Source organism: Triturus cristatus, chromosome 12 (genome assembly GCF_964204655.1).
Source record: "Triturus cristatus chromosome 12, aTriCri1.1, whole genome shotgun sequence".
In the NCBI taxonomy this organism is placed as follows: domain Eukaryota; kingdom Metazoa; phylum Chordata; class Amphibia; order Caudata; family Salamandridae; genus Triturus; species Triturus cristatus.
In genome coordinates, this window is record NC_140595.1 from 625,036,910 (window position 1) to 625,062,064 (window position 25,155).

The 25,155-nt window shown below is 45.5% G+C and overlaps 1 protein-coding gene across 2 annotated transcripts in view; it reads left to right on the forward strand.

The window, feature by feature from the left end:
- LOC146776434 (thyrotropin-releasing hormone receptor-like) overlaps positions 1–25,155 on the forward strand; it is a 508,281-nt gene that overhangs the window by 349,424 nt on the left and 133,702 nt on the right. Inside the window, exon 1 of one of the 2 annotated variants that reach the window (XM_085638956.1) lies at positions 20,328–20,461. The exons of the other annotated variant lie outside the window; for it this stretch is intronic. The gene's annotated coding sequence lies outside the window, so the exon portion shown is untranslated. Of the gene's footprint in view, positions 1–20,327; positions 20,462–25,155 lie in introns of those variants that run through there. 2 annotated transcript variants of the gene reach the window in all.

Consider the following 25,155-nt stretch of genomic DNA (forward strand, 5'->3'; position numbering starts at 1 on the left):
CAATCCCCTATAAAACAGGGTACTCCGCTTGTCTTCAGGCCAATTTGCCTCTACCACTAACCTACGGAAAGAGGTGATATACTCCACCAAGTCGCGATTACCCTGCTTCAGTGCTAACAGCTCTGTGTCTGCTGAATGCGTGTACGTGTGCCTATCGAATAGCTTTCGAAATTCACTTTTGAAGGCAACATAACTGTATAACAAGGGATCGTCACGATCTACTAAGGGTATAGCCCAATCAGCAGCCGATCCACTGAGACACGAAATCACAAAAGCCACCCTGGCCTGATCCGACGGAAAACAAGTGGCTTTACATGAAAAGAGCAACTGGCATTGACTAAGAAACGCCGCACACCTAGCGGCGTCCCCTGAGAACCTCTCTGGTGGTGCTAGGGGAATGGAGGGCGGGGTGGTAACTTGTATCACAGGAGCGGGTACATCGGCACTACCTCCCGCTGTCGCTACCCCTTGATGTCTCTGGAGTGCGTCTACTCTATTAGCTAAAGCCTGTGTCTCAGTCTGCAGATTCCCAATCATCCCTGCAACATCCGCCAAGGATACCGCCCCCAGATCCATGACGCTCGGGCAGAACAAAGCACGAGGGCTTAGCGTTCTGTAATGAATACCAATAGGTTCCGCAGGAGCGTCAGGAATCCGGAGAGAATACCACAGCCTTCCCCGGCGACCCCCCGACTCTATCAAACTCTAGAGAAACGGAGGGCACTCCCGGGGAAAACAGGGAAACAAAACAAGGGAAGGCGGGAAAACGTCAGGAAGACCAAGTGCTCCACGTCTGGTGTAAGTGAGGCTGAATATTACTGTAAAGAAAGAATTGTTAATGCAGGTGTGCAATCCTAAAATCTCTTCAATGGTTAATTCCAACCCCGTGACTCACATACCAGCATCCTGCTAAGTTGGGAAGCACCCTACTGGATCATACAGCCAGTTCACGATGACCACTACATATGTAGAACGACCTTAAAGAAGATCCTATACAAAAGAAAGACGTGTACTCAGATTGATGTTACGTTTCTTGACTACACCCCATGTGAGTGCATGATTCCCCACTTACCACCCACTTATGATACGTGAAACAGGAATCGTGTAAGGGTTATGTCAGCTGCAGGTGAAAGTATAGCACCTAATTTGGAAGTAAGTTACATAGGTCAGTGGACTGCAATTGCTCTTTACACTGTTCTTTAACTTCACACTAGATATGGGTTTTTATGAATGTAGAAACAAAAAGCAGCGCCGAAGCGCTGTTACCGTGGTTCAGTAGCAGCTTTCCGTAATCACCAAGTGGTTAACTCAAGTCTTCCCAAGTGAATATTCACCAGCTATACAAAGGAGGAATTCCCACACGTTTTACCAGGGGTGAGGAATAACGAACAAAAGAGGGAAAAATACTACAGGGTCGCGATATACTTAAAGGGGACTGGGAACGAGGCCAAGAAGTAAATGCCCCTTTCACTCTAGTGTGGACACGGAGCTCAGAATGGAACTGTGATGGCTCCGGGAGTCCAGGTGAAGCTCCCGGTGGGCGGAGATACGAAAGAGACTCCGCGTTCAATGTGCCATTAATCTTCCCCATGAAATGGGAAGAAAGCCAAAGGGAAAGTCTGATGCTAAGTCCTAACGAAAGCACCAGAAATCAAAGGCTCTAAGGAGGACTCGTTCTCCCGTGGAGAAAACGCCGGCAAAGCGCACACACACAGGAAACAGGAAGCAAGGACAACAGGAAGTCAGGCAAGTGTGCGCGGACGGAAATGGGGCCCAGAACTAGAACGCTAAGCGCGTTCGGGAGCGTTTACGCTCCTTTTATACCTGCTCCTGTACTCGACAGGCCGGATTCCGGGGCTGGCTGGACTCCGGGACATGACAGTTTTTGAGGTCAGTGTTTAGGTTTAGTAGTCTGAGGTGTGTTTTAAACATAGATTGATAATGTATCTAATTGGTAAATATTTTGTAATTTAATTTTATTTATAATCTTAATTGTTAATGTAGTGATTGGTAATTATTCTTATAAATTATATAATGAACAAAATATATATCATTAATATACTGGTTAAAATATATTTTATGTTAACTTTTAATGTTGTTTTTAAAAAATATATAGGACTGGGAATAGTAAATCTGAGCCTTTTAGAGTACAACACATTTCCTACTCTCACTAATGCTGGAGTTGAAATAGTAAATCTTGCCCCTCCAAAGTCCAACACTTTCCCCACTGTTGCTCAGGTTGGAGTTGGCATAGTGAATCTGATCCCTTCAAATTCCAACACTTTCCCTATCCTTGGTTACACTGGATTGGGAGTAATAAATCTCACCCCTCCAAAGTCAAAGACGTTCACTACTGTTGCTCAGGTTGGAGTCGGAATAGTGAATCTGACTCCTCCATAGGCCAACAATTTCCCTACTGTTGCTTGGTTGGAATGCTACAAAGTCCTATACTTTCCCTACTGTTGTTTACATTGGAGTGGGAATACTTTATCTGACCCCTCCAAAGACCATGAATTTCTCTACTGTTGCTCAGGTTGGAAGGGGAAATGTAACCCTGACCTCTTTAAAGTCCACTATTTTCCTTATAAATGCTTAAATCGAGTGGGAATAGTACATCTGATCCTTACAAAGTGTAACGCTATCCCTATTGTTCCTTGGGAATTGTAAATCTGACCCTTTTAAAGTCCAACACTTTCCGTACTGTTGCTTAGTTTGGAGTGGGAATAGGGAATTTGAGCTCCACCAGTCTATTGTTTTAATTTTTGTAAGATTTATTTTCGTGATTTCATTTTTTTTTTTAAATGATATATTTTTGGAGTGATGTAAATTTATCAAGTCATTTTCAAAATGTAATAGTGTTATCGTTTATGTATTTTGCAATTCTTTACTATCTAGTTTTCAATAATTCTTTATTGTATGTATTTGTATATTCATGTGTTTTTCACTATAGTATTTATTTATACATTATGTTCATCATATTTTACATTTATTTGAAAGTATTTAGTTGTATTTCATATTTGTAACTTAGAAAACGTAATTTTACATTTTTTAATTTCTTTTGATGTGAATCCAATATTTCATATTTAAAACTCTGTATACACCCAGTTTTTGTGACAATGTTTTGATATTCTGTATTTTTGTTGGTGATATTCTTTATATTTCATAAAAAGTACATATAGCCGATAATTATGTTCTCCATAGCTTTCTGTTGATATTTTGTATCACAATATTTTTGTTGGCGATGTTCCATCATACAACTGGTCTCGTGTGTTTTTGGACAACGAAAAAAATACTATATCCATTGTGATCACAAGGGTCTGATGGACATAACAGTATATTACTTTTGTGAATCAGCCATCAAGGCAAAAAACTACAGATGAAAAAACAATTGTCATGTATTCCTATTTTCTCTAATTTTTAATAATATTTTTTTCCCATTGAATTAATGTATTTTGGTAAGCCACAAGCCATTTCCCAAAATTACCCCTTGCTGAATTTGGAGTTTTTCTGCAATTCAGAAATGTGCAGCTTTCAGGGTTCACCTATGGGTTTCATATTTGTTTCCACCACAAACTGCAAGCTGAAACCACAAAGATAGGAAAAATGGACTACTACTGTGGTAAAAAAGTATTTTCTCAACTATGGCTGGAAATAGGGTGATGTTAGCACAGCAAACCTTTTCTTGATTCCATTTATACACAAAAAAATGCTTTCTTGCACAACACTTTTTCCCTTTTTTCTCTCACATCCTCTAAGCATTTTAAAGAAATTCATAATGGGGATTGGACAAAAGCGAAGTATTTTGGCCTCGTCACCATACCCAGACATCCAAGAGTTGACAATAGGCCCTCCACACTTAGAATATTAGAATCCCGATATATTCTGCAGGCTGACTGTCTCATCCCAATGGGAATGAATAATGATGAAGAACTGTATAGACATCTGTAAATTAGGATTTACTTTTTCCGCAACTTACACAGTCCCAGACTGGTTTTTAACAATAAGTTGATTAATGTAATTAACTTGCATGTTCTTTAATGGCAGACTCCGGTTGTTGCGTTATTTATGAAGTATTATCAAATGGCCTATTGGGAATATGTGTGATAGATAACTTGTTACTTTGTTTTGCAGAAGAATGGAAGTACCTGCATGACTCTGAGCACTGGTGAAATGGTACATAGGGAGTTAAAACTGCACGAATGAGGTTCTACATTTGGTGGAAACCTTTTTCTTCATCATAGTGGAAAAGGGTATGATCGAGTATGAATCGAGAATGAGATATGCAGTTGGTGGGACAGGGTCCCAGTTAGTGTACCTGAACTAGATTGAATTGTAAAATGTCACGATTATTTACCCCCTCTTTTTAAAAAGGATCAAATAGATTAGGATATAGATTATTAGTTAACACCATATGGACCACACAAGAATAACCATACCACACCAATTATTGAGATTAAGTTACTGACCCGTAACTCATTGCTCACGATATACAGTGTTGTGTAATTATGTATTGAAACATATGATACTATACCTTGAGTTATCATGTTGTATTGAATTGATTGTGGATTTAGATACAAGTGTTAAATACATAGCTGTTTGTCTTCCATTATGCTCAAGAAAGATGCAAACCGGAGCACTGATTATTGATAAAACAATTACACATCTGCCCATTACCACAGTAATGCCATAGAAAATGAATATTACTTTGGAGCAATCCATTTTTTTATTGTACATGAAATTAAATATACAAAAAACCAGACTTTGCATGATGCATCACATTCGTTTGTATTAAAAATATTGACCTGACTAAAGAACATGCAAATCTGTTTACTATTTCTATATCAAGACGTGTACTGTGTGACGTGCTATTTATTACCGGCGCAGGGAAACTGTGGTGATGTGATCAAGACCGTAACAGGTTGAAACGAGTAATTTTCATTTGCTGTCAATAAATCAAACTTGGAAAAGAAGCTCTGTTGGTGCAGCTGGATTTCTTCAAATTGGGAAGATAGTTTTCTAACTATATGTATATTTTTTTTTGTTTGAAAGAAGCAGTATAGAATTCACAAGCTAAATACTATGCTACAAGATGGCCACCAATTGTTGAAGCTGGATATAGTAAAATGATAGTGCATCAGTTATGTCAATGATAAGTCATGTGACACTTTGTTGTGTGAAATACTGCCAAATCGACACAGGGTAACTGACATGGAAAAAGCCGCAAGGCGAAACGCGTCTGTCGGGGGGGGGGGGGGGGTCTGCACTAATAAAGTATTTGATACTTTAATCTACTGTCCCCGCGTGTGTTTTCCACCCGGTATTGAAGATTATCCGATACCTGTTATTGCAATATATATATATATATATATATATATATCCAACACACCTCCTCCCTAGGAAAGAGTGGAGGCCACGCGGGGGACAGTCAGGAAACACTTTAATCGGGTAAATTCAGCATAATGCATTTCGGCAACCACTGGCCTTCATCGGATGCCTCAAATGTTCAGGCGGCTTTGAAACAGCAAATATAAAAGTCCTGCCACTTCCCCATTGGTGGAGATCTGCTCCGCCCCCTTTCCCTCATACTTGCTCACCAACACCGCAATTTGTAGAAACTGCAGGTCCCAGGATGCACCAGGTAGGTGTTGCAGGGGGGATAGACTGTCCAAAGTGGAATGGCGGTATTTGCAGGACAACCAGCGATGTAACAAATTGCCAATAACCTGTTTCAAATAGTTCTGCAGTGTCTCCTTAAGTCCCCAAGCACCGCTGCAGCCCCTTGTTCCAGGTCACCATGCAGGCAGAGGCAGGAGTGTGAAATACATCCCGCCCTACATATCGCTGCCATCCAAGTGCTCCTGAAGGTAGAGGCGGGCCACGGACTTTCCGATACCTCGAAACACACACCAATTCTGCCGCAGCAGCTGCCAGTAAGGTCCGCGTCCAACTTGCGCAGCGGCGGCCTCCAAATCACGTTGCTGGCAACCGTGAAATTATCCAACACACCTCCTCCCTAGGAAAGAGTGGAGGCCATACGGGGGACAGTCAGGAAACACTTTAATCGGGTAAATTCGACATAATGCATTTCGGCCACCACTGGCCTTCATCGGATGCCTCAAATGTTCAGGCGGCTTTGAAACATCTAATATAAAAGTCCTGCCACTTCCCCATTGGTGGGGATCTGCTCCGCCCCCTTTCCCTCATACTTGCTCACCAACACCGCAATTTGTAGAAACTGCAGGTCCCAGGATGCACCAGGTAGGTGTTGCAGGGGGGATAGACTGTCCAAAGTGGAATGGCGGTATTTGCAGGACAACCAGCGATGTAACAAATTGCCAATAGCCTGTTTCAAATAGTTCTGCAGTGTCTCCTTAAGTCCCCAAGCACCGCTGCAGCCCCTCGTTCCAGGTCACCATGCAGGCAGAGGCAGGAGTGTGAAATACATCCCGCCCTACATATCGCTGCCATCCAAGTGCTACTGAAGGTAGAGGCGGGCCACAGACTTCCCGATACCTCGGAACACACACCAATTCTGCCGCAGCAGCTGCCAGTAAGGTCCGCGTCCAACTTGCGCAGCGGGGGCCTCCAAATCACGTTGCTGGCAACCGTGAAATTATCCAACACACCTCCTCCCTAGGAAAGAGTGGAGGCCACACGGGGGACAGTCAGGAAACACTTTAATCGGGTAAATTCGGCATAATGCATTTCGGCCACCACTGGCCTTCATCGGGTGCCTCAAATGTTCAGGCGGCTTTGAAACAGCAAATATATATATAGATAGACTGGATAGTTATAGTTATGTCAGCTGTTCATAGGAAAAAAAACATTTGTGTTGCTAATAACTTTGGCACCCTTTAATGAATCTCCACAACACTTTCTAAAATGGTGCTACTTTTTGACTAGCTTGTGCATGGAAAGTTTCAGTGTGATCCATCCCGCAAGGGCCGAGAAATAATAGGTGTCCCAAAACACAAAATATCCATGCATTGTCTACAGATTTCTTTAGACAAGGCTGAACAGAATTACATCAAATTCGGCTAAGCTAGATCTTGGTAGGCAGATTATGCTTTTTTTGTGATTTGGTGTAAATCCGTTCAGAAGTTTTTGAGATAATAACGTTAAAAAAAATATACATCTCTGGACCGTGGGTAGGCCTGGGCAGTGAACTTGACTCAGTTCGCGGAGTTTTCTGCACTTCGCACTTTGCAGAGCTCGCGGAGTGCAGAAAACTCCGCTTTGCAATGTGCAGCGGAGTTTTTTCCCAGCTCTCGATCGCAAACGGTAAGTTCGCAAACGGTTAGTTCGCAAGCGCGAGCTGCCGCTCAGGTAGAATTTTTACCCTATTGGCAGGAATACTAGCACAAATTGCAGTTCGCTAGGCCTGGGCGGTAAATTCCGCTCCGCTCGGGGAATTTGCGGAATTTTGGCATTTCCGCATTCTGCGGTGAACGCGGAATTGCCAAAAATTCCGTGATCTGCGGCATAGTGGAATTTTTTCCTTTTTTGCGCTTTCAAAATGCGTGTTCGCACGTGCGGGAACAACTTACCGGGATCTCTGTGTTCGCCGATGAGTTTTCCTATCCGTTGGTAGCCGGCCGCGCGATCATGCGAGAGTGTGTGAACATGTCATTCGGACGAGCCATCGGACATCTACGTTCGCGAACAGGAAACACGCATCGCAAGCGGGCGGGACAAGTGAAACAAGATGGTTGCGCCAATTTGCGACCGCATGGGCAAGTTCGCGAGATATTTCTCCCCGAACAGGAAAAACGCAATCGCAAACATGCGGAACAAGCAATTCCGCATGCTCGCGGAATTCTGCGTAGCTTGCGGAGATTTTTTACCGTTTCGCTGAACTTTGCATAGTGCGACTACGCAAATTCTGCCCATCCCTGCAATTCACACTGCACTCCGCCACTCATGGAACTTCGCGGAGTTTTTTTGTAACTTTGCGGAGTTCCGCGTAGCAAAACTCTGTGAACTACGCCCTCGTCTGCCATTTGGTTCAAGGGACTCTTGCAGGAGGCCCTTGAACCCAATAAAAAAAAATAGAGCTTATTTCCCTTGAGGTTCCACCAAGGTCAGACTTCAGCTGGAGTGAGTGCTCTTATTGGCTGTCAGCAACATGATAAAAATGCTAACGTATATAGGAACTGCTTCAAGCACTCTCCAAGAAAGTCTCTTAATCCAGAAAAATATTGGATACATATTCATATCACAACGTGCTTTATATCATTCTTGAACTAGTATTAAATGCTTAGAACACAGTTGGTACTTATGAGTCCAGACAATGATCTGTTGTCACAAAGAACACAATCCCATTTCCATTTAAAGTTGGTTTATTTTGAACAAACAACGCCTCCAGAGAAAACTCAGCCAACACCTGTCTCGTCTTTCTTGACTTTTCAAGGCTGAAGAAATAGGTATATACATGTTGTTGGTGCATAGCACAAATCGTATGCAACAGAAATACACTTGGATATTGCAAGATTTCAAAATCTTAACATAGAGACCTCCTCAATTTTTGAGGTCAGGATGAAAAAATAGTGGAAAAATGAAAAAAGAGAAAGTAGGAGAAAAGAAAGATCTTTTGTGAGACCCTGATATCCAATGTGAAATCATTCTAATATACTAATATGTATAATCATGAATGTTCACCAGGGTGTGTAGCAATACATCATTGTCACCCATGCATGGTAGACAAATAAAGTGAGTGCACCAGTAGTACACCAATACCAAAATCTAAAAACCCACCAGGTAAGTCAAATCGTCACTGATGTAGTAAAATGTCTTCTAAAGAATCGTTGCACTAAATCCATACAAAAAACGTCACAGAGATGAGACTATTGTCTCATGTACAAAAACCCAGGCCCTCCACTTATCTGTAATGGTGAATAACAAAGCCCAATCTGTAATACACAATCATTTTGATTTTAACCTGTAATGCTCAACCGACATATACGTACAGTACTTACTAAAGTTGAACACAATACTTTCTGAAGCACTTGCTAATTAGAGTCCATACTTGAGGCCTTCAGTAGGGAATAATCACTATTTAAAGTAAAGCATACAACAGGTGCCTTAACTGTTATTGAAAAGTTTGGACGTCGTAATTAGGGCTACTTGGTGAACAGTATATAGTATAAGGAGTAGAGACCCATATGGTTGTAATATTTGAAAACATCCACAATGTGTCAGACTTTCAAACATCATGGTTGAGATTACGACGATGCAATACATGATACTTCAATGTTATTGCAGGGAGTGTCCCAAACCATGTAGAGAACAAAAACATCATGCAGTGTATGTACTTGGGAAAGTGGCAGTTACATAAAACCAGATCTACATGTATTTACCCAAAAATGGAGTCAGTACCACTTGCCAAGTGTTTAGAAACCGGCGACCTTAATACTTGTTAAATAGGGAGTCCGTAGTAAGCTCCCCTGCTGCAAAAAGTAAAAATAACAAATGTAAGTGAGGGATACACCCCAGACAGGTCACATAAGTGAAGACTATGCAGTAACGTTAAGCTTCAACTAAGCTGTCCCTGGCTTGAGCAGCTATACATCCAATCCTGTTCGTTTGGTCTATACAACATAAAAATTCTGCTGGCAGCCATTACAGGACCCGGGGACTTAGTCCCCTGTCCTGAACATGTTTCAAAAGAAATGTAGAGGGGAGCACGGTAGAGATACCCTGACCCCCCTATACCCCACTTCAAAACGTTAAAGTTGGCATTGCCATATTCACTTAACTATAACATTACTTTAACCTTTGTTTTTTCAGTGAAATAAATTTGTGTGTGTGTGTATATATATATATATATATATATATATATGTATGAAGCAAAGAACTCTGGGTAGTTCCCAAGTTTAGGTGGAGAGCAGCTCCTATACAGAGCACCCTACAACACCAGCAACACTCTGAATTTGCTCACCTCAAATGTCTGCTTTCCTGTCAAAGTTTTTAAGCATAGGATTAGCACAGTGTTGTCCACATAGAGATAGATAAGGTCAAAGTCTTTTGTCATTTCTACAGCAAAGTCTTTAAGCATACGTTTAGCACAGTGGCATCTACGCCTAGCTGTAAAATGACAAAAGCCTATTACCACTCCAAGCACAGTATTACAGCTCCAAGGCAACCTGAAATGAGGAAAAGCAAACCCTGGCATGTGTTTCGCTATCATTATAGCTCTTCATAGAGGTTTAGCTCTGTCAAGACACAAGGGAGCACCCAGTATAAGTCAAAACAATACCCTTTCAGGCATAGCATGCCGCATAAATTATGCAAAAAAGAAGCAGAGAACTCAGGATAATTCCCAAGCTCAGGTGGAGAGCAGCATCTCTCCACCTAAACTTGGGAACTACCCAGAGTTCTCTACTTCTTTTTTGCATAATGTATGCAGCACTTTGTGTCTGAAAGAGTATTGTTTTGATATACAGAATATATGGACCCCCATTCTTTTTTCTACCTCTACCCACCTCCTAAAGCTAAAATCACACTTCTCTCCTTTTACCTCTACCCACCCCTTAACCTTAAAATAAACCTTAGCTACCTTTACCTCGGTCCACCCTTAACATAAAATCACCCTTGCCTACCTTTACACACATGCAAATCATCCCCTTTCTTTAAAAAAATTAAATTACTTAAAAAAAACTATATATATATATACCTACCTGCGTGGTAAAGTACCGTGGAGTAAAGGATACACAGTAAAGGTAAATCCCTAATATATATACTTACCTGCATGGTAACGACTGCAGGGTTAAGGGACGGCAAGGTGAAGGTAACACACACTCCTAATGACATGTTGGCTCTTTGAAACATAGTTCTACAATTTATCCAACTAAACCTTGCATGGGCCCCAACTTCACATGCCTGGAAATAAACTTTTCAGAGCGTGAGAGAGGAGGACCATGTGAGCACATTTCTTTCCAACCAACTTGGTAAACAATATGCAAATTATTAGGCGGCTTTGCAATTCAGATATGAAAATGTGTCAACAAAGTGGCTGGGTCAGGCTCAACCTTTGCTAATGCTACAGTTTGGAGCACCTGTGTTGCTATTTTCAGAAAGTCTGCTTTGTTTGGTCTGCCTGTCCAACAGAATCTCTCTCCACAGCAGCAGACAGAAAAGCAGACAGAAAAGCACAAGGGCAGACTGTGCGTGAAAGAAAAGCACACTTTACGTGGAGCAAAATTGAAATTGAAATTGAGAAAAATACATTCAAAAACACCTATACAAAAGCTTATAAAACAATTCATTTCTTTGCAGTGAGATTAATTTAAGACCATTTAAAATTAACAATGTGTTTGTACTATTATGTTTATACTGTTATAAAAGGAGTAAATGAATAAAATCACTTAAACTTGTGCAAAGATTAAGATACATTAAGAAGGCCAATGGTTTTAAATTAGTAAGTGTTAGACATACTTTTTCCTACTCCGTTTACCCTGAAGTTCGTAACAATCTAACAGTGAAAGCTAGTGTAATAATCTTAGTAATGAAAAGTTTCTAAAATTGGAAGAATACTTGGCAGGTAAAGATTGTGCAACTGCTTCTAAGTTTTGGGTGGAAGCATTTATAATTGATTGGAGAGGTGTGGCTCACTGGTTAGAGGCGGCAGATCCGCAAGCAGAGAATCGGCCAGGGACCAGGGTTCAATTCCCGACGCGGCAGGGTTGTGGACCAGGGTCAAAACGGACTCGATAATTCTCGCCTTGGTACCTACTCTAACCAGGAACACACTCGGCAACTCTGGGCATTAGCTTGCCTCATCTCCACAACGGCCCCCCACATTCGCCGGGGATGCCTGGTTTCACCTTGGAGATACCCAGGAGGGACCATCTCACAGGGATAGCCAGGACGGGTTCCCCAGCGGTCTACAGCGCCACGACGCCTCAGGGCAGCAGTGCGCTTTACAAGACACATACATTTACATTTACATTCATGTACTAGTAGATAGGTTTAACCTGATTTTTGCTATTTTCATGAAGCGAACCAGTCTGCATGCTAATTGAATGTCGCCTCCTTCAAAACAGGCTTTTATTGCTTGTCTACGTGTTCGAATCCGTCTTGGGGTCCAAGGTGGTTTTAGTGGTAGTCTTCGCTCTTTCTCTAGACCTTTGCAGCTGCACAGTAAATACAAAAGTCCTCTTTTTGTTCGCCGCAGAGTCTACAGTTCGATGTTGTTTCTAAATGTTTCCATGGGGGGAGGTGTTGTTTTGCCAGTAAGACTCCCATCCACAGTTGCAGGTAAGATTCCTTTGTGGCCCATGAAAGCCCTATTCCCAAGTAAGCTTGTGGCAGGGGCTTGATATAACTCTGGATGACAAACCACCCATGGGCACTCCTGGTAAGTGTAGCTTTATCTTCTTCCAGAGATAATATCTTCACTGTTTTATTTACGAGCTGCTTGAAGCTTTTATGTGGACCGTGTACTTTCCAGAGGTCTTGCAACGCAAGAGAGCTTATTGCTGTCTGAAGATAGACCATTGCTGGGCTGTTTTTGTCCTGTTCCAGCTCTTTCCATAAATGTGAATTCAGGGTACCTGTCTCAGCTCCTTTTATGTTGTGCCAACATTTGGTGTAGGCACCCTTACATGCTATTTGTTGTTTTTGAAGGTCGAACTCAAGCCTTAGTTGTGCTGGCGAGGTATACTGTGGGAGGTTGAATATTATTCTCATTTCTTTGAACACCACTTTGTCCAGGATGGTCTTGTCTCTCCCTCTCATGCATTCACTTCCATAAGTGATAGCTGGTAGCAGTCTTGGTTGAAGCACCTCTAGTAGAGGGGTTAAATTTGGACCCGTTATTTTGTGCTTGATGCTCTTTAATGCAGTGGCCAATGATATCCCTCTATTTCTGATCGCCGCTTTTTGTTGCCCAAGCGTTCCATTCCTGTCAAAGATTATGCCCAGGTATTTATATTCATTGACTACCTCCAACTTCTGATCCCACATTACCCACCGAGGTTGATGTTTTTTGCACTTTTGATTTAGTATTATCACCTTAGATTTTTCTAGGTTTATACTTAGCCCATTTTTGTCTGAATAGCTGTTTGTCGTATTTATAAGATGTTGCAGGCCTACTGGAGTTCGGCTAATCCATATTAAATCATCCACATACAGAAGATTCAACAGTGTAAGGGGCCCTAGATTGGGGGTGTGGTGGTTGCAGTTGTTAAGCTCTGCTGAGAGGTCAGACATAAAGAGATTAAACAGGGTCGGGGTAAGAACACAGCCCTGTTTCAGTCTTTTAGTGGTCGGTATTTCCCTTGATGGACAGTTGCATGTCCCCAGCTTTATTTGAATCTATGTATCAGAGTGCAGTAAAATGAGTTGATTCAAAAGTTTCGGGTCTATTTCCCAGCCTGATAGTTTAGCCCAGAGTTTACCCCTGTCTATACTGTTGAAGGCGGACGTATAGTCAATAAAGCAAACAAATAATGGCATTTTAATATTTATTGTGGCATCTATTAAAAGTGAGAGAGCAAGAATATTTGTCGTTGTCCCTGTGTGTTTTTGGAAACCTGTCTGGTTGATGGGAATTAAACCTTTCTTAGGTGCCCATTCAGTGAGTTCTTCATGCATGAGACCCGCAAAATATTTGGCATCTATGTCTATTAGTGCAATAAGCCTATAGTTCTTTGCTTGGCTCCTGCTGCCTTTTTTATAGATCGGGGAAATAATTGATCCCTTTCAGGAATCAGGAATTCTTTCTGCTTCCAAGATGTTTTTAAAGAGAGGTTGTAGTTGCTCCACCCAATAATTCGGATCCTACTTATATATAGTAGGTGAAATACCATTGGGCTTGGGGGGAAACAACCTTTACAACACAACTTTTACAACGCACTACCTTTACAACGCATTTTTTACAACGCATAATCCATTACAACGCATGACATTACAACGCATGACACTACAACGCATTTTTAAAAACTACCTTTACAACGCATTCCATTACAACGCATACTACCATTACAATGCATACCATTACAACGCATAATATTACACTACACTATCCAACACTTACCCTACTGTTGCACCCCCTGGAGTTAGAATAGTAATTTTTACCCCTATACTATCCAACACTTACCCTACTGTTGCACCCCCTGGAGTTAGAATAGTAATTTTTACCCCTATTCTATCCAACACTTACCCTACTGTTGCACCCCCTGGAGTTAGAATAGTAATTTTTACCCCTATACTATCCAACACTTACCCTACTGTTGCACCCCCTGGAGTTAGAATAGTAATTTTTACCCCTATACTATCCAACACTTACCCTACTGTTGCACCCCCTGGAGTTAGAATAGTAATTTTTACCCCTATACTATCCAACACTTACCCTACTGTTGCACCCCCTGGAGTTAGAATAGTAATTTTTACCCCTATACTATCCAACACTTACCCTACTGTTGCACCCCCTGGAGTTAGAATAGTAATTTTTACCCCTATACTATCCAACACTTACCCTACTGATGCACCCCCTGGAGTTAGAATAGTAATTTTTACCCCTATACTATCCAACACTTACCCCACTGTTGCACCCCCTGGAGTTAGAATAGTAATTTTTACCCCTATACTATCCAACACTTACCCTACTGTTGCACCCCCTGGAGTTAGAATAGTAATTTTTACCCCTATACTATCCAACACTTACCCTACTGTTGCACCCCCTGGAGTTAGAAAAGTAACTTTTACCCCTATACTATCTAATACTTACCTTAAATGCAATTTAATATTATGCGTTGTAATGGTATGCGTTGTAAAGGTAGTATGCGTTGTAATGGAAATGCGTTGTAAAGGTAGTTTTTAAAAATGCGTTGTAGTGTCATGCGTTGTAATGTCATGCGTTGTAATGGATTATGCGTTGTAAAAAATGCGTTGTAAGTGCATGCGTTGTAAAAGTGTGCGTTGTAACGTCATACATCCGGCTTGGGGGCCCCCTCTTTTCTGCCTTTTGAGATTCTGTTCTTGATCTGTTTTATTTTGTATGGGAAGTTAACCTCCTCGGCTGGTTGTTTTAGGGCCTGCAGACCTCGCTGGGGAGCCACGACGTCTTGTTTGATTCCGTCGACTTCTTTATTGAAGTAGTGCACTAAGTATTTTGTCAAGGCTTCCTCAGTTATATGAGAGTTGATTCCAGGGGCCCTTGGGTTCTCTATATTGTTTACGGTGTGCCAGAATCTCGCACTGTTGTTGGCTTTTGCATCGTATAACAGTTTGGCCAATATTTTCTCTGTGTTTTCTTGTTTTATTCACCAAATAATTTTGCTCTTACTACATTTTAGTTTCCTCAGTTCCATCTGTGTTCTGTGTCTGGGCCTTTTTGACGGAGTCTGCGGACTGTTCTATTGATTTCCCTTTTTATTTCCCTTAATTTACCAGTTTGGGTTGTTGGGGGATGCATTTTTTGGTTATTTGTGTGCCTGATAGATGTTTCCTTTTAGTTGTTGGTTCCGTTAGTTGCTTTTGATGGTTTTTCTTTTGGGTTGAGTTCTAACATTCCAATCCTAAAATCACTTGCTGATTTGAAAAGTGCATAGGATAAGAAAGTATAGTCTATCGCTGGAGTGGGAAAAACTCTATGAGATGAGTGGAAATTCACGTCCAGGCCATTTAGCACTGATGAATACGTGTCTTGCCCTATGTGCAGTCTCTTATTGTTAGCATGAGCGTGCTACACCATGGTAGGGTGTAATACCCCCTTCTGTACTGCACCATACATCAGCGGCTAAATTGCAAAAATCACTTGGTACGCTTGCTGTCGAATCAAGCCCAATTTTTTCAGACAGGATCCCTGTGGCGTTTCCTGAATACCAACAAATGTTGCACTTTCCAATGGATTACAAAGGTAAACATTCCAAACGTCGAGCATTTTATCTTAGTTTAAAGCTACCAGAGGCTCCTTCTATAATGCCAATCTGTGAGATGTCGCTGGAGTGTCTCTACTGCTTTGTTTTCTCTCCCATAAACCTCAACAGTGGCTGTAAGCCCCTGTGCTATAGCCAGGGCCATTGGAAGTATGTGATTGTGTGGGTGTGACATTTTTTGCATAATTTCATATTTGACACATTCGCCGCATAATCCACCATCTGTATAATCTTCAGATTTTAACAAAACAAATTGATTCTAGCTCAAACGGTTCGAATGTTAGTAAAAACGCAGGAACAGCGTAGTGGGCAGTGGAATGCCATTGACCAAGGCTGACAAGTCACCTTTCTTTTGCTTATTGCTATATTTGAGTCTTAAACTGCCACTAATGAAGTACAACCAAAGTCTAGAAAGTGTAAAAATGACAAAATAATGAAGTAATACTATCGCAAAATTGCCGCATCACGCTGCATAATTTACCTTTTCTTGCCGAATACTTTACTTAATCATGTCTCATAGTTTGTCCATCCCCTGCCGCTTAATACCATTGGCCCTGGCTATAGCTCTCTGTTCAACCTCTGGGGAGTGTCGCAGGGAGCTGTCCATTCAGAACCAACGGGCTAAGGGAGGCATCCCCGGGTAGCCGCTCTCTCATCCCCGTCTCTATCCCTTCAGCACCACCCGGAAGGACACGAGAGGCGCCAGAGCAGCACGCCTCCTTATGGAGCTGTCCCTTCAGCACTACGGCGTGGGACGAGAGAGGCCTCGTGCCTGCTATGTTCCTCCTCATCGAGCTACCCCATCAGCAGCACCGGGTGAGAGAGCGGGCCCTCGTGGCGACTAGGCGCCTCCTTCTGCTTGGCTGTCCCTTCAGCAAATCCCAGTATGACTCTAGGGGCATCGGGTTACTTATCCCACCCTGTGGCTCTTAACTGCCCCCTCATCGGAAGTTCAGGAGGTAGGCCGTGGGCAGTGACCCAACTTTGCCTGTGGCTCCCACATTATCATCACTGTGCATGAAGGTCCGAGAGCACCAAGTCTCCTGTCCTGGAAGGGTGTCTTCAAAAACAAACTTCCCCCAGGTGAGGGGTATCTTTGGTTAGTCAAGACACTCTCCAGGGAGCTTTCCTCTCAGCACTACTGGGCGCGGGAAAGGAGATATTGAGCCAATTACACCCTGCCCGTACGGAGCTGTCCTTTCAGCACCGGCCCCAAAAAAGAAAGGACCGCTGAGCATCCTGCCACCACCTGCGCTAACTGCCCATCAAAACGACCCATCAGAGAGCGACGGTCAAGACCAGCCGACACCCTAGCCCCCAAGAATTGTCCTTCCACACTTCCGGGACAGGGGGGATTCCCAGGATAGCATCCCCCTTCTGGAGCCCTCTCAGTAATACAAAGCGTATGTGTGCACCGTGTGCATGACTCGGTTGTGTATTCTACCCGTGGAGCCCACAGGTAAGTTTACCTGTTTCTCCCTGGGGTTTGAATACCCTTTACGAGGTCGTGGGTTTGTTGTATCCCTGCCTGTCCTTGGCAGGTTCGAACTGGGACAGAAAATTGTCCCGGGCACCAAAATAAACGGGGCCCTTACTAGTTAATCAGATCCCTAAAATAATATGTGGACCATGTGTGCAAACTGGGACATGTTTGAACTTGTAAAGACACACGGTGTAGGTGTTTTGTAAGGTATGGAAGACTGCATGGGTGTGATCTTGCTGCAGACAATGTATTTTTAATATCAGGGAAATCAACAATAAAAATTGAACCCAGCAGACCATACAACAGACCCACACCAGCCAAAAACGGCCATACACTCACCTGCCAGACCAGCTAATCGTGCAATGTCCGATTGCTCTATAGGCCAGTCCGACCTGGTCCTCGGGGGTAGGTGTGCACCCTTTGTAGCACACCCGGTGTCACCATGGGTTGGGTGTACACATTGTATGTTCCGGAGGTAATTGTGCATCTTGTGTATTCCTGGGGTGGGTGTACTCGCTATGTATAGCCAGCATGGCCGCATGCCTATGCATCTCTGGGGTAGCTGCGTAGCCTGTGCATTCATAGAAAGCATGTAATGTGGATCGCATCCTGTGTATGCCTGGGGTTGATGAACCACGCCTGTATTCCAGGGGTAGCTGTGTCCCTGTGTATCCTCGGCGTAGATCCTCCCGGGGAGGCTGTAGCCCACCTGTTTACCAGAGGTATTTTACCATGGGGTCTCCTCGGGGCAGATGCACGCACTGTATGACCTTGAGACTTGGGGTAACCAGGGGATCTCATGGGTAAGTGTACCCCCAGTGTAGTCCATGGGTGAGTTTAGCCTCAGTGTGTCTAGTGTCATAGTGTTAGGCGTAGAACCTGTGCATCCCAGCGTGAGTGCACCGCATGGGGGTTCAATACTTCCGTGACATTCCCGTGTATTCCTCATGTGGGTATACTCCGTGTGGAGTCCACAGGTAAGTGCACTCCCTGCTTCTTCCTAGGATGGCTGTACCCTTTCTGCATCTCTAACCTAGTTGTATTCCCAGTTATCCGTGGGGGAGCTGGTGAGCCCTTGGCATCCTGAGATATTTGCAACCCTGTGTATCCTAGGGCTCGGTGTACCAAAACTTGTACTGATGTGGTTAAAGACTACGAGACCATGTGGGGACCACCCCCTGTGGGTGCATCGGGTGGGTTCAATTGTCCCCCTGGGGAAGTTTACACCCTGTACATCCGTGAAGTGAGTGCTGCCTCCGGGAAGAATGCACCTGCTTTATATACCGGACATATGCTGTACAGTGTACAGCATATGTATCCCAGTGATAGGTTACACAGTGTATACCCCTGGATGAGTGTGTGTAACTGCTATGTATACCGGACTGCCACTGTGGCAGGCTACACTCAGATCAGTGTCTATTTTTTTTTTAAGTGCCAGGGCTCTCGTCGGGAGGCCACTGCAACTTGCGCCACACATTGCCCCTGCCGGCGCTGCCAATGATAGTAACACCACAAGTGCTAGCCATCACACTTCTATAAGTGTGACAATTCAGACTATTCCAGTCCCCCAGAGCTATAAGAATGGCTTGGGTGACAGATAATAGTCATTTTTTATGCATATGGAATTAATAATTAACTAGTGTTGTGGTCATCTCTAAATTAGCCAGACAGCGCCACCATGTGGCAGACTGTCACAAGCGCATATGTTGGCAATTTAGTGCGGTGTCCAGCATCGGAAGCCTGCGGCTCAAATTAAGCAATGCCTCAGTCCACCCTTGGGGTCGTGTGCCCCTATCCTTTGGAGGGTGTACCTATTATATAGCGGTTGGATACCAGGCCTGTCACTGTGCCTCTATGACAGGTTACAACCGAGGTGCGTGTACCCGCTATGAATGCCTGGTTCTCTAGAACACCCAATTGTATCAGTGAGGTGTGTGCCGGATAACTCTGTGTCACCCGAGGGATGAGACTCCGCTGTGTATACCGGATACCCCTGTGGCACGTCACACCCAGTGTAACTCCGAGGGGTGTTTAATGCGCTTTGTATGCCAGATAACACTCTGTGTCACCCGGGGTGTGTGTATCCGCTATGAATGCCGTACACCTCTATGGCAGGTCACCTGTGTCACCCGAGGTGTGTGTGTCTGCTATGTATGCCAGCTAACATCCTGTGTCGCCGAAGGGGTGTGCATCCGCTATGTATGCCGGATACCTCTGTGGCAGGTCACATGTGTCACCCGAGGGGTGTTTGTCTGCTATGTATGCCAGATAACACCCCGTGTCACCCGAGGGGTGTGTATCCGCTATGAATGCCGTACACCTCTGTGGCAGGTCACATGTGTCACCCGAGGGGTGTGTGTCTGCTATGTATGCCAGATGACATCCTGTGTCACCTAAGGGGTGTGTATCCGCTATGAATGCCGTATACCTCTGTGGCAGGCCACCTGTGTCACCCGAGGGGTGTGTGTCTGCTATGTATTCCGTATACCCCTTTAGCCGGTCACACTCTGTGTCACCCGAGGGTTGTGTGTCTGCTATGTATGCCGGATACCTCTGTGGCAGGTCGCATGTGTCACCCGAGGGGTGTGTGTCTGCTATGTATTCCGGATACCCCTGTGGCCGGGCACGCTCTGTGTCACCCGAGGGGTGTGTGTCCGCTTTTCATACCGGATACCCCTGTGGCAAGTAACACCCTGTGTCACCCGAGAGCTGTGCCTTGCTATTTATGCCGAATACCCCTGTGTCACCCGAGGGGTGTGTGTCCGCTTTATTGCGGACACCCCTGTGGCAGCTCACACCCTGTGTCACCCGAGGAGTGTCCCCCCGTTGCCTCCCCCCCCCCCACCCCACAGGGTGATTCACCATCTCCTGGTGTACGTCGATGCGCGGAGCGCAGCAGTCCCTCCCATAGGCTGCACCGGGATGATACCCGCAGCGGAGAAGCCCCCTTATAACGGCCAGCATCCGCGCGAGAGGCTCGCAGGAGCGCATCTCGGAGGGAGACTAGAGCACAGCGGATCCTGGGGAGACCCTAAGCACCCCTACCCCGTCCGCATGGGAGTCTGTCCCTTCAACGGATGCACGGGCGCACACCCCTAAGGTAGGTGCACCTGGATAAGCGGACATGTGCTTTCTTCTCCTTGTCGATGTGCAGACGAACCCTTGGCGGAGGTTTTATTATTAATCAATCATGGAAATAATCCGAATTAATCGCTGGCAGGCATTCCATTGTTCCACATTTTGTGAGCTGGAGGGCTTTGTAAATTGAAAACTTTGTAATCAAGCCGTTATTCTTAACCACTCCCAACATTGGCAGAAATTGGAACTGGGGACACACAAAAGTGAAGTATTTTGCCAAAGATCACTCTGTACAGTTAAGCAGGGGGAGCCGGGATTCGATCTCAGACCATCCTCATTCCACAGACGGTAATTTTGCGCTCTAGACCCCAGCGTCATCTGAAAGTGATGGATTTTATGGAATGCAGCAAAACAGCTCGTGGCAGTCCCTTACTGTGCCATTTATTTAGCAGACGTGTTATCTGAAGAATTGGATGTCATGTCTGGTTGTGTAGCGATATAAGCATTTATATAGAGGTAGCACCACAGTGGGTCATCTGGGCGCTTTCTAGACAGGTTTTCGGACACTGTTTAGATGTTGGGGTGGGAGGCATTACGTGGATTCCAAGTCGTCTTCCGAAGACTGGCATCTTTATTTGTTGGCACATCTTTTGGGGATGCCGGTTCGATGTGCGCAAATGATTTAATCGGGACCTCTTTAGAGGTGCAGTAGTGGACCCCCTCCCCCCCCCCCGAATATAGGCGCCTGGATGTGGTGGCTGGAGAACCATACTTCTCGCCTTTTGTACTTTCGTATGGATGGTCATTGGTTACTTCATTCAAGAGGCTGACACACTCCGAACCGATCTACTGCTCCTCATGGCGTTTAAAGCTGAAGTGTTCCATCCATCCACCCACCCATCTATCCATCCACCCACCCACCCACCCATCCATCCATCCTCCCTTTCACACATACACCATCTTTCCCTTTCACTCATACATCTTTCCCTTTCACTCTTCCACTCTTCCATTCTTACATCCATCGTTTCACTCATTCATGCATGCATCTATTCATCCACCATTCCATCTATTCATTCATTCTCCCTTTCACTCATGCACCCTCTCTCCCTTTCACTCTTCCATTCTTCCATGCATCTTTTCACTCATTCATCCATGCATGTATCCATCTACCATTCCTTCATTCATCCATTCCATCATCCTCCCTTTCACTCATACTTTCTCTCTCCCTTTCACTCGTACACACTCTATCCCTTTCACTCTTCCATTCTTACATCCATCCATCCTTTCACTCATTCATTCATCCATCCATCAATCCATCCACCATCCATCCTCCCTTTCACTAATACACCATATCTCCCTTCCATCCATCCTCCATTTCCCTCATACACCTTATCTCCCTTTCACTCATCCATCCACCCATCCATCTTACATTGTTTCATTCTTTCACCTGCCCTTCCATCCACCTGTTCACTCGTTTATTCAATACTCCCGGAGAAGCAGAAGAGATGTATGTAACTTAAGCAGCTGAATGCGCAGACGCCTTGGGGGCACGGACGTTTCCGTGGTCCAGCAGCGCAGTGCACAGGAAGGCGGGGAAAAGGGGCTCTCCATGGTTTTGCCGCTCAAAACTTCTCCCTGTGAATTGGGGAGGTGGGGTGCAGGAGGGGGGGGGGGGGGAGGGGAGGGGTGGTTGTTATTTGTGTGTTGGCGTTCGTGGACGGGGTCACGGAAAGGGGTATTTGTCTCACACAGTCCCGAACTTCGGCAGTGCCAGGCAGAGAACTGCTGTGAACACAGGCAATGCAGGGACAGAGTGCTGCGCAGAGAACTCTTAACCCAGGCAGTGCCTGCAGAGAGAGAGTGCTGTGCAGGTAGAGTACTGCGAACAGAAGCCATGCAGTGCAGAGGGGAGCGTACTGTGAACAACACAGCGTCATGCTCATAACTCTCAACCCAGGCTGTGCGTGAAGAGTGCAGTGAACACAGACAGTGCAGTAGAGGGGGAGGGTACTGTAAACTCATGGCAGGACGTGGGGGGAGAGTGCTGTGAACAGAGATAGTGCAGTAGAGGGGGAGGGTACTGTGAATCCAGGCAGTCCATGCAGGGCATATACTACGAAGAGAGATCGTGCAGTGCTGAGTGAGAGTGTTGTGAGCAACACAGTGCCCTGAAGAGAACGCCCAGGCAGCGCGTGCAGAGGCAGTGCTGTAAATACTGATAATGCGGTGCCGGGAGCGAATACTGTGAACAGAACAGCGCCTTGAAGAAAACTGTGAACACACACAACGAGTGCAGGCAGAGTGTTTTGAGTGCAGTGGGGGTGAGAGTGTACCGTTCAGCGCACCCTCACACCCACAGGCTTGAGGGTAGTGAGAACCTCGGCAGTGCGTGCAGGGAGGGTGCTGTGAATAGAGGACAGTGTAGTAGAGGCAGAGGGTAGTAAGTACCTCCGCAGTGCGTGCAGGGAGGGTTCTGTGCATATAGGACAGTGCAGTAGAGGCAGAGGGTGATCTGAACCTGGGCAGTGCGCGCAGGGAGGGTGCTGTGAACACAGAGCAGTGCAGTAGAGGCAGAGGGTATTCTGAACCGCCGCAGTGCGTTCAGAGAGGGTGCTGTGAATACAGGGCAGTGCAGTATAGGGAGAGGGCAGTGAGTACCTCGGCAGTGCGTGCAGGGAGGGTGCTGTGCATACAGGACAGTGCAGTAGATGCAGAGAGTAGTGAGTACCTCGGCAGTGCTTCCAGGGAGGGTGCTGTGCATACAGGACAGTGCAGTAGATGCAGAGAGTAGTGAGTACCTCGGCAGTGCGTGCAGGGCAGGTGCTGTGCATACGTGACAGTGGAGTAGAGGCAGAGGGTACTCTGAACCTGGGCAGTGCGTGCAGGGAGGGTGCTGTGAATACATGACAGTGCAGTAGAGGCAGAGGGTACTCTGAACCTGGGCAGTGCGTGCAGGGAGGGTGCTGTGAATACAAGGCAGTGCAGTAGAGGCAGAGGGTACTCTGAACCTGGGCAGTGCGTGCAGTTGGAGCTCAATGAACACAGGCACGAGAGAGCAGTGAGAGGTCACTGTGAACACAGACGGTGCAGTGCAGGAAGAGTGCTGTGAACAGAAAATTGCAGTGTAGGGCGGGCGTACTGTGAACATGATGCCATGCAGTGAACTCTCAGCTCAGGTAGTACATGCAGCGACAGTCCGGCGTACAGACTCAGTGCAGTGCGCCGCAGGGGGGGGGTCGGGGGTGGGGAGTACTGCGAACAACACAGTGCCATGCGAACAACTCTCTACCGAGGCAGGGTATGCAGGGAAAGGGCTATGGACACAGGCAGTGCAGAGTCATAGTGCTGTGAACAACAAGATGATATGGAGACATCTTTCTTCCTAGGCAGTAAGAATGCAGTGAACACAGACGATGCAGTATAATGAGGGGTACTCCGAAGCGAAGCAGTGCAGTGTGTGGAGAGTGCTCTGAACAAAGACAGTGCAGTGCGGAGAGAATGTACTTTGAACAATACAGTGCCTCACAGAACACTGTCAAACCTGGCAGTACATGCAGAAAGAGAGCACCGTGAACACATGCAGTGATGTGCAGGGAGAGAGAGTGCTGCCCAGGAGGTGAGTACCACGAACTCAAAGAGTGCTGTACACGGTGAGAGAGTTGTAAGCCAGGAAATATCCAGGATGAGCTCACTGTACACCCAGCAGCGAGGTGCAGTGGAGTGATCTGAACAGAGACAGCACAGTGCAGGGAGGCCATAGCGCCGTATAGAGAAATGCCAACCCGGGCAGTGCGTGCTGGGAGAGTGCTGTAAACACAGTGCAAGGGGAGAGTACTGTGAGGAATACAGTGCCATGCAGTGAAGTCTTAACGCTGGCAGCGGGTTCCGGGAGAGTGCCTTGAATACAGAGAGCGTGCTGTGAACTCAGGCAGAGCAGGGAGAGTGCTGTAAACAGAAACCGTGCACAGCACAGACCTAACTAAGTGAGTTAGTACTGTGTACACAGGAGGTGATGTCACACGTAGAGTTTACTGTGATCCCAGTGACTGTGGTGCAAGGAGAGTGCTGCAAACAGAACGAGTGCAGTGCAGGAAGAGTATTGTGAACAAAATAGTGCAATGCGGAGACCTGTGTACCCAGGCAGTGCACGCAGGGAGGGAGTACCGTGAAAAGAGGCAGTGCTATGCGAGAAGACGCTGCCGTGCATCCAGGCAGTGCAGGGAAAGCAGTGGCTATTGTGAACATACAAGTGCCATACAGGAAACTGTGACCCCAGGCAGTGCATGCAGGGAGAGGATTACTGGGAAGCCGACCATCGGTGTGCAGCGGGAGAGAATTGCCAGCACGAGCAGTGCTGCACAGGGGGAGAGTACTGTCATGAGTAGTGCTGCACAGGGGGAGAGTACTGTGAACAAGAGTAGTGCTGCTCAGTAGGAGCGTACTGTCACAAGTAGTGCTACACAGGCGGGGAATACTGTGAATACGAGTAGTGCTGCATAGACGGGGAGAGTACTGTCATGAGTAGTGCTGCACAGGCAGAGAGTACTCTGAATACGAATAGTTCTGCATAGACGGGGAGAGTACTGTCATGAGTAGTGCTGCACAGACAGAGAGTAGTGTCATGAGTAGTGCTGCACAGTCAGAGAGTACTGTGAACACGAGTAGTGCTGAAAATGCCTAGAGTACTGTGACAAGTAGTACTACACAGGTGGGGAC